General features: G+C 45.8%; 1 long non-coding RNA gene across 1 annotated transcript; it reads left to right on the forward strand.

Moving 5' to 3' along the window:
* Nucleotides 1–703: 703 nt before the first annotated feature.
* On the forward strand, nt 704–5,928 carry LOC127006860 (uncharacterized). The gene is made up of 2 exons (XR_007759790.1): nt 704–3,094; nt 3,251–5,928. It is a non-coding gene; the product is annotated as an uncharacterized LOC127006860 (long non-coding RNA).
* The last annotated feature ends 3,450 nt before the right edge of the window (nt 5,929–9,378 follow it).

A 9,378-nucleotide genomic window follows, 5' to 3' on the forward strand; every position in this document is an offset into this window, starting at 1 on the left:
GCCGCTACATGTCATTCTTTCTCCCTGTCACCCTGCTCCCTTAAGTCTCCTCTACCTGCCCTACCCTTCCCACCCTTCACGCTTCTCCCTTTTCCTTCCATTCTTCTTTCTCACCATTCCTTATTTTTCATCATTCATCCGTTCTCTCCCTTACTCATCAACGTCACCCTGCCTCACCCATCTTCACCCTTTACCCTGCCTGTATCAATATCACCCTACCATACTATCCTTCACCCTTAAACGTTCACCCTTCCCTTACCTTCCTTCCAGCCCATTTGATCCCTTCACCCAACACCCCTTACCTTCTCCCTCCCTCTCCCTTCAGGCCATTTTCTCCTCCCCGTTTGCTCCCTTCTCCCTTTTCCTTGCCCCTTTCCCTCCCTTCAACCTATTTTCTCTGTCCCGTTTCCTCCCTTCCCCCTCACTCATTCCCCTTCCCTTCACCCCTTCCATCTCCTGCCTCTTCCCCTTCACTCCCCTCTCCAGCCCCTTCCTTCCCTCCCCTCTCCTTCCCTTCAGCCCGTTTCCTCGCCCGGTCTGTTCCCGCCTCTTCTCTCCAGCCCCTTTCCTCCCTTTTTCCCCTCTCCTTCCCTTCAGCCCGTTTCCTCGCCCGATTTGTTCCCGCCTTTTCTCTCCAGCCCCTTTCCACCCCCCCACCCTTTCTCCCTCCCCCCTTTCCTCCGCCCTTCTCAAGCCTGTAAACTTTTCCTGCCGTGTAATAGCTTTTGGAAACTGAGTCCTTTCACATTATTTCCCCGGAGAAAACAATCCTTCGGCATTTTTCCCCTTTTGTTTTTTGTGTTTTTTCTCTCTTTCCTTCCCGCGGGGCATCAGGAGTCAGACGGGAAGTTGTGTGTGTGTGTGGCACTCAGTAACCGTCCCCGTGAACCCCCAACTCCTCACCCCCCCCTGACTCAACCTTCAGACGCCGGTTCGAACCTCTTCCATCATCCTGAATAAACACCCCAAATTTTAGCCTCACCTTCCCCCGATTCAAACCACCATCTCCGTTTTGAACCACTCATTCCCCGTTTCGATCCACCACCCTCCGATTCGAACCTTCTCTCCCGTTTTCAAGTCAGTTTTTGAAGCTTCGAAATACCCCAAACCTGATCATAAACCCCGCTTCATTTTTGTGCGGTAAAAATAATCGGCCTCGTGAAGCTTTCCCCCGATTCGAAGCTAGTTTATGAAGCTTCGAAACACCCAAAACCAGAAGATGAAGCCTAATTTGAATTCTATATAACCCTAACTCAACTCCGTTTCAGTGATCAGCCCCCATGAACCTCTACCCCGTTTCGAACCGACTTTCTGAAGCTTCGAAGTACCCAAAATTTGAAGCTTCAGAACCCTATTGAACCCCCAGCCAATCCTGCTTCACGTTACGCTTCACTTCAGCCTCGCCTCCGGGTTCTATACTCTTCGGGGGCCCTTGAGCTGCCTCCTTCGCTAAAGAAAAAAAAAAAAGGCAAAGGAAAAAGGGGAAAAAATAGTGGCCCCGTTGCTGCAGGTATAAATGTTGATGATTTGTTTGTGGCTCAGCGTCGAGAACAGATTTTATTTTTTCTGCTCTCTTATTTTTCTCCCTCCCTCTCGGCTTTCGTAACCAACCACTCATCCTTCTTTTTCTCGTTGATTTTTCGTTCCCATTTCCCTTTCTTGTTTTTTTTATTTCTCTTCTTCCTCCTTCTGCTCCTCTCTGTTTATCTATCTATCTATCTACCTCTTTATGTCTCTTTTTATTTATCCTTTTCTGTTTATTCACCGTAACCAACCGCTCATCCTTCTTTTTCTTGTTGATTTTTCGTTCCCATTTTCCTTTCTTGTTCTTTTTATTTCTCTTCTTCCTTCTTTACCCTGCTCCTCTCTGTTTATCTATCTATCTACCTCTTTATCTGTCTCTATTTTTGTTTATCCTTCTCTGTTTATTCACTGTCTTCTCTTACCTTCTCCTTCATCATCTTCCCCTTTCCCTTCCTCCTGTTGTTCCTTCCCTCTTCTTAATTATCTTTCCTTCCTCCTCCAATTCCTGCTTCTGACTCCTGCTAATGCAACTGTTCCTCCTCCTCCTCTTCCTACTACTACTACCATCACCACCACCACCACCACCACTACTACTACTACTACTACTACTACTAGGCAATCTTCGTAATACAATATCAACTTCCTTTCCTCAACAAAATCTGGCTAACATCAAGGACATTTTTCTCTCCTCCTCTTCCTCCTTCTCCTCCTCCCGCCGGTGCCGCCACGGAAGGTCAAACACGAGCAAGTCTTCCCGCCCGTCTGACCAAGTTTCCCGTTCTCCTTTGTTCCTCCCGTCGCCTCGAGGCCCCGAACGCATCCTTCCCGCAGACACTCCGCGGGGAGGGAGACATGACAGGCCTGCAGGAGAGCCAGGGAAGGGCGGAACGAAGGAAGCAAGGAAGGAAGCAGGAGAAGAAACAGCAGGAACAGGAGAAGGAGCAGGAGGAGGAGGAGGAGGAAAATGAGGACAGGAGAAGCAAAAAAAGCAGAAAGCACTTGGCCACAACAGTCAGGCGCCTTCAGGGACACGAAACTTTGCTGCATGAGCCACAACGCCCCCCTTGCCCCCCCCCCTGCCGCCCCTCCCTGACCAGAAGCACGGGAGGTAAGGACGGAAGGACAGGGGGGTGGGGGGCATCAGGGCGTGTAGGACATGAGGAAAAAGAGCGAAAGTGACAAGGATCGAAGGATACTAAGTCTGAGAAAGCAGAGACGATGCCGAAGAAGGAGGAGGAGGAGGAGGAGGAGGAGGAGGAGGAGGAGGTGTGGTAAGAGTGGCAAGGAGGGTAAGCAAAGGATATAAATAAGAAAAGAAGGAGGAAAAATCTAAAAGAAGGAAGAGGAGGAAGAGAAGGAGGTGTGGTAAGGAGGTTAGAAGAGGAACACCAAGAAGAAGAGGAGGAAAAGGCAAAAGGTGGAAGAAAAGGAAGAGTCTGAAAAGGTTGAGGTTATAAAAGAGGGTGCAAGAGGAAGAGAAGGAAGAGGAGAAAAAGAGGAGGAAGAGGAGGTGTGGTAAGGATGTTAGAAGAGGAACACCAAGAAGAAGAAGAGGAGGAAAAGGCAAAAGGTGGAAGAAAAGGAAGAGTTTGAAAAGGTTGAGGTTGTAAAAGAGGGTGCAAGAGGAAGAGAAGGAAGAGGAGAAAAAGAGGAGGAAGAGAAGGAGGTGTGGTAAGGAGGTTAGGAGAGGAACACCAAGAAGAAGAAGAGGTGGAAAAGGCAAAAGGTGGAAGAAAAGGAAGAGTCTGAAAAGGTTGAGGTTCTAAAAGAGGGTGTAAGAGGAAGAGGAGGAAGAGGAGAAAAAGAGGAGGAAGAGGAGGTGTGGTAAGGAGGTTAGGAGAGGAACACCAAGAAGAGGAGGAGAAAAAGGCAAAAGGTGGTAGAAAAGGAAGAGTCTGAAAAGGTTGAGGTTCTAAAAGAGGGTGCAAGAGGAAGAGGAGGAAGAGGAGAAGATAAAGAGGAGAAAGAGATATGGTAAGAGTGGAGAGGAGGGTAGGAAAGGATATCAAAAAGAAGAGGAAGAAAAGGCAAAAAATGGGAGAAAAAGAAGAGTCTGAAAGGGTTGAGGTTGTGAAATAAGGAGTAAGAGGAAGAGGAGAAAGAGAGGAGAAAGAGGAGAGACTGGACGTGGTGAAAACAGGGTATAGGCGACAGGGGACAGAAATTACAGGGTCATAGAACGCTTAAAACAAGACCCCAAATTAGAACGACTTTAAGAGGAAAAAAAGAGAAGAGAGAAAAATGGAATACAGGGTTAGGGAAAAGGGTAGAAGCAGGGAAGTAAAAAAAGAAAAAAATAAGATAACAAGGATTTTAAGCAGAGAAACAACACTAGCGAGAAAATAGCAGAGAGGGAGAGAAAAAAAGAAAAAAAGAGAAGACAGGGTTAGAGAAAAGGATAAAAGCAGGTAGGTAAAAAAAGAAAGGATAACAAGGATTTTAAGCAGAGAAACACCACACCACCAGCAGGGAAATAGCAGAGAAGGAGATAAAAAAAGAAAAAGAAAAGAAAAAAAGAATGCTGGGTCAGAGAAAGAGTTAAAAGCAGGGAGGTAAGAGAAAACAGAAAAGATGCAAGGATTTTAAGCAGAGAAACACCACACCACCAGCAGCAGGGAAAGAGCAGTGAGCAGAAAGACAGGAAGGAAGGGTTGAACCAGAACAAAAAAAATATATACAAGAGGAAGGAAAGAATGTAGGAGGCAAGAAAAGTTAAAAGACAAGGACGGAAGGAAGGAAGGAAGTAACAAGGGAACCAAAAATGCAAGGTGTGACAGGGGAAGGAGACGGAAAAGGCAGCGTGACAGGGAGGGAGGGAGAGGAAGGAAGGGAAAAAAAAGAGGGAGGGGAAACTTGAGGGAGGCAAAAAAGTGAAATGGGAGGGAAGGAAGACGGTAAGTGACAGGGAGCTAAGAATACGGAATAAGAAAGAGGAAGAGGAGGAAGAAGAAGAGGAGGAGGAAGAGGAGACGTGACAGCAGGAGGTTGATAGGCACTAAGAAGGACAAATCTGGCAGGGGAGGAAGAGGAAGAGGAAGAAGAAGGGAGAAGAGAGAGAGAAAGAGATAAATAGATGAACATATAGGAAAAGAAACAGAGAAAAGAAAGGTGACAACAGAGGAAGAGGAAGAAGAAGGGAGAGGAGAGAAAGAAAGAGAGACACAGCAACAAAGACAGACAAAGAAAATGAGACAAAGATAAGAAAGAAGAAAAGGAATAAAACGACAACCAAAAGAGAGGAAAGTGAAGGAATAGGAAAAAGAGCAAGAAATAGAAAAATACAGAAACAAAGAAGGACATACAGAAAGAGAGACAGGGAGAACAAAGAAGGAAACAAGAGAGGAGTGACGAAATAAGAAAAAAAGAGCAGGAGGAGAAGAAGAAGAAGAAGGAGGAGGAGGAGGAGGAGGAGGAAGTCTAACAAGTAGGTAAGGAAAAGGAGTCACCGAGGTAAAGAGGGGAGAGAGGAGACTAGGGGGAGAGGGGAGGGGTAAGGGGGAAGGTTACATGAGGCGAGGGGCAACTTCCCATTAACGCTGCCAAGGTCCAGGTCACGAGTCATTCATTAACCTGTAAACCCGTAATTAGCAGTAGTCAGGGGAGGTTACCTGGCGGAGGCGAGAAGGAGGCTGAGAGGAGGAGGAGGGAGGAGGTGGAGAGGGGAGGAGAAGAAGGAGGTAAGGAAGGGCTTGGTGAGGGAAAGAGGGGTAAGTGGAGGAGTGTTTGAGAAGGGTGGAGAGAAGAAGAAAAATAAGGTTAAATGGAAGGAAAGGTGGAAGAGGTTTTACAGGAAGAAAGAGAAGAATGGAGAGAGGGATGGTAAGGGAAGGGAATGGAAGGGAGTTGAAGGGAAGAAGGAAGGTGAAGGGAGGATATAAGTGTGAAAGAAGGGAGGGTGAAGCAGAGAGAGAGATAGAGACAGGAGGCAGGTTAGAGTATGAAAAAGGGTGTGAGAAAGGGAGAAGAGGAATAGAAGAAAAAAAAAGGTGATAGACGTCGAAAAAAAGGGAGGATAAAGAAAAGACTGTCTAAAAAGGGAGGAAGGGAGAAAGAAAGAACGGGGAGGAAGGAGAAAGGGGAAGGGAGAGAGTGGAAGGTAAAGAAGGAGTAAAGAAGAAAAAAGGGTGATAAAGGTCGAAAAAAAGGGAGGATAAAGAGAAGAAAACTGTCTAAAAAGGGAGAAAGGGAGAAAAAAGGAACAGGGAGGAGAAGAAAGGGGAAGGGAGGGAGTCGAAGGTCGCTGGAAGGAGGTGGAGGGAGACACAGGGAGGAGAAGGAAGGAGAGAGGGAGAGAAAATAGGGTGAGAAGATGTGGTTAGTCTGTGGTAAGGATGATAATGATGATGATGATAACGAGGAGGAGGAGGAAGGAAACGAGAAAGAGAAAGAGAAGGAGGAGGAGGAGGTGAAGGAGGTGGAGAGGCGTGAAGGAGGAGTGAGAGAAAGAGACCAAACATTCCCACCCTCTCTCCCCCCCTCCTCCTCCTCCTCCTCCTCCTCCTGGTAACATAAACCCGCCTGTCACCTGATGCCTAATTGACTTTCCCACGCCCCGCCGGACAGTGCAGGACGTGTTTCATCGTGTTCACCGCTTTAAGACCACGATGAGGTGAGAAGGGTGGTGGTGGTGGTGGTTAAATGCTTTGAGGCTCTCGGAACAAAAGCAAAACATATCATCATCGTTATCAATTCCTAGTCCACTGCAGGGTTCAAAAAAGGCCTTTCCAAACGTCCTCCATCCAACAAACAAACGAACACACACACACACACACACACACACACACACACACACACACACACACACACACACACTAACAAAACACAAAAAAAATAATATATGCTAACAAACTCAAACAAACAAAAAAACAAAAAAAAAAAAAAACATACGTCGACAAACACAAATACAAAACAAAACAAAACAAAACATAAAAGAAACAAAAATCAATTCCAATTTCCAGAACAAAACAACGTGAAAACCAGGTAACGAGGAGGGAGTGTCAGGTGGTGCTGGGGGGGAGGGGGGAGGGGGGGGGCGCGGATCCCTTACCTGTTTGTTACCTGGCGCACCTGAGCAGCCCACCTTGATCCCTCCTCCTCCTCTTGGCCACCTGTAAACTCCCACTGGTCTCCTTTCCTTCCTTTCTTCTCTTTTCCATTTCCTCTCTTCCGACTCTTCTTCTCTTTCTTCCTCTTCTCTCTTCCACTGCCTCACCCTTTTCTACTACCCTTTCCTTTCTTCTTTTCCCCGCATATCCCTCTTCTTCTTTTTCTCCTCACTTCTCCCTATCCCATCAGTTTCCTCTTCTTGTCGCTTTCCTTTCCTCTTTAAGATATTTCCCTTCCCTTTTTTCCCTTTTCCCTTCCCTTCCTTACCCTTTCCTTCCCTCCTCTCTTTACTCCCCTTTTCTATCTTTCCCATCATCCCCCTTCCCTTTTACTCTCACCCTTCAAGATACCCCTTTTTCCCTCCCTTCATTCCCCTTCCCCTTCCTCGTTCTGCCCTCCACTACCAGCATACCTCTTTCCCTGTCCCCCTTCCTCTTCTCCTTCCCCTCTCCCCTTCCAAAATAACCCATTCTCCCTCACCCTTTTGCCTCCCCATCTTCCCTTCCTCTCACGCCCTTGGTAAACGGTAAGGCACATGATCCTCGTTAGAGAGGGAAGAATAATGATCATTAGGAGACGCGGTGCACCCATGAGATGCAATAATAGTTCTCATTAGCCAGGCGAGTCAACACAGGTGAGCCTCGCTGCTAATTAGGGGAGGGAAGGTCTGTGTCTGGCCAGGTAAGACGTCGACCTACCTGTGATTGAGTTATAGTGAGTGAGAGAGGGCTGAGTGAGTGACTGAGGGACTGAGTGAGGAATTTAGTGAGTGAGTAAATGTGAGTGAGTCAGGGAGAGATTGATTGACTGAGTGAATGTGATTTGGAATGAGTGACTGAGAGATTGAATAAGTGAGAGAAGAAAGAGGAGGAAAGCCCAATAGTGAGTTAAAGAGGAAAGAGAGAAGTATAACGATTCAAAGAGGAAGAGGAAGAGCAATAAAGTGAGTTACAGAGAAAGAGAAAAGGCAATAGAACAAATTAAAGGAGGAAAGAGGAAAGAAATGCATGAAAGAGAAGAGGAAAGAGCAGCAGAAGAGATAACCAGAAGGAAAACAACAACAACAACAACAAAAAAAAGAATTACAGAGAAAAAGGAATAGAAAGAATTAAAGAGGAAGAGGAAAAAGTGAATAAATGAGGAACAGAAAACAACAGTGGAGTGAATTAAAGAGGAAGAACGAAAAAGTAACAGACTGATTCAAAGAGGAAGAGGAAAAGAGCAATAAAAGTGAATTACAAAGAAAGAGGAAAGAGTACAAACATCTCACGTACACTTAATTAACCTGTCCACGTGTACTCACCCACCTGGCTTGATTATCCTCTCCAGGTACACACACACACACACACACACACACACACAAGCGTTCTCAGGGCGGACTCTAACCAGCCAGGCAACGCGCAGGTGACCTCTTCCTTACCTGAAAAGAAGCAAACACAATTAGAAAACGAACCTTGAGCAGAAACCAATATTATTTTGTATCCGGGTAAGAAGAAAAAAAAATGTGAGGTGAAAATGAGGAAAAAGAGATGACTGGATGAGGTGGTTCGAGGAGAAGGAGGAGAAGGAGAAGGGGGAGGTGGGAGAGGAGGGGGGATGGCTTATTGAAAAGATGTGAAGGAAGAGGAAGGAGGAATGTGGAGAGAGGAGTGGAATAAATGAAAAGAAAGTGAGAAAAATGAAAAGGGGAAGAAATAAAGAAACATGGAAAGGAAAGAAAATATGAAAGGATGGAAAAAACGCGAAATAAAGAAGGAAAACAAGGAAAACTAAAGGAAATGAATGAAAGAATGAATGAAAAGAGAGGGAAAAAAGGAGAATGAAAGCTAAAAAAAAAACAAGAAAATGGAAGAAGAAAATACGATGAAGCTTAATTAAAGAAAGAAGAGAGGTAGAGAGACAGACGAGAAGAAATACAGACAGAGAGAGATAGAGAGAGAAATGAAGAGAGGGAGAAAGACGAATGAAGAGAAAGAGACAGACGAAGAAACGAAGGGGGAAAGAGGCAAAAGAGGGATAAAGAGAAGGAAGGAGGGAATGAGGAAATAATTGAAGATAAGCAGAAAGAGAGAAGCAGGGAAGAAAAGATGAGGAAATAGACAAACGGATGGATAAAAAGCAGGAGCAGAGGAGGAAGGAAAGCAGGAAGGAAGGGAGGGAGAGAGACATGGAGGGAGGGAGGGAGGAAATGAAGGGAGGTAAGAAGGTAAAGGAGGAAGCGGCGCAGAAAGGAAAAATACAAGAGATGTCAGAGAACATTAGCGGGAGGAGGAAGACGAGGAGGAGGAGGAGGAGGAGGAGGAGGAGGAGGAGGAAGAGGAGGAGGAGGAGTCATTAAGAGGTGGAGGAAAGGGAGGAAAGCACGTGTCCCTCAGACGCCGACAAATACCCCGCAGGGCAAGTACTTAACGGAGGAGGAGGAGGAGGAGGAGGACCAAAAGACGGAGTGAGCCAAGAGATGTATTGGAAAAGAAAACGAAAAAGAGGAGGTAAAGGAGGAGGAAGAGGAGGAGGGCTGAGGAAGAAGAGGAGGAGGAGGAGGAGGAGGAGGAAATAAATGGAATATGATAAATGAAGAGAAAAAGGAGAAAAAAAGGAGGAAAAGAAGAGAGTGGAAGGATAAAACAAAACAAAGGGAAAGAAAAGGAAGAAAGAAAGGAAGAAGGAAAATAAAAATAACAAACCAAAAAAGGAAAGGAAGAAAATGAAAAGAAAACGAAATAACAAAAAACAAGAAAACACAAACAA

This window comes from Eriocheir sinensis, chromosome 33, assembly GCF_024679095.1.
Source record: "Eriocheir sinensis breed Jianghai 21 chromosome 33, ASM2467909v1, whole genome shotgun sequence".
Lineage (NCBI taxonomy): Eukaryota > Metazoa > Arthropoda > Malacostraca > Decapoda > Varunidae > Eriocheir > Eriocheir sinensis.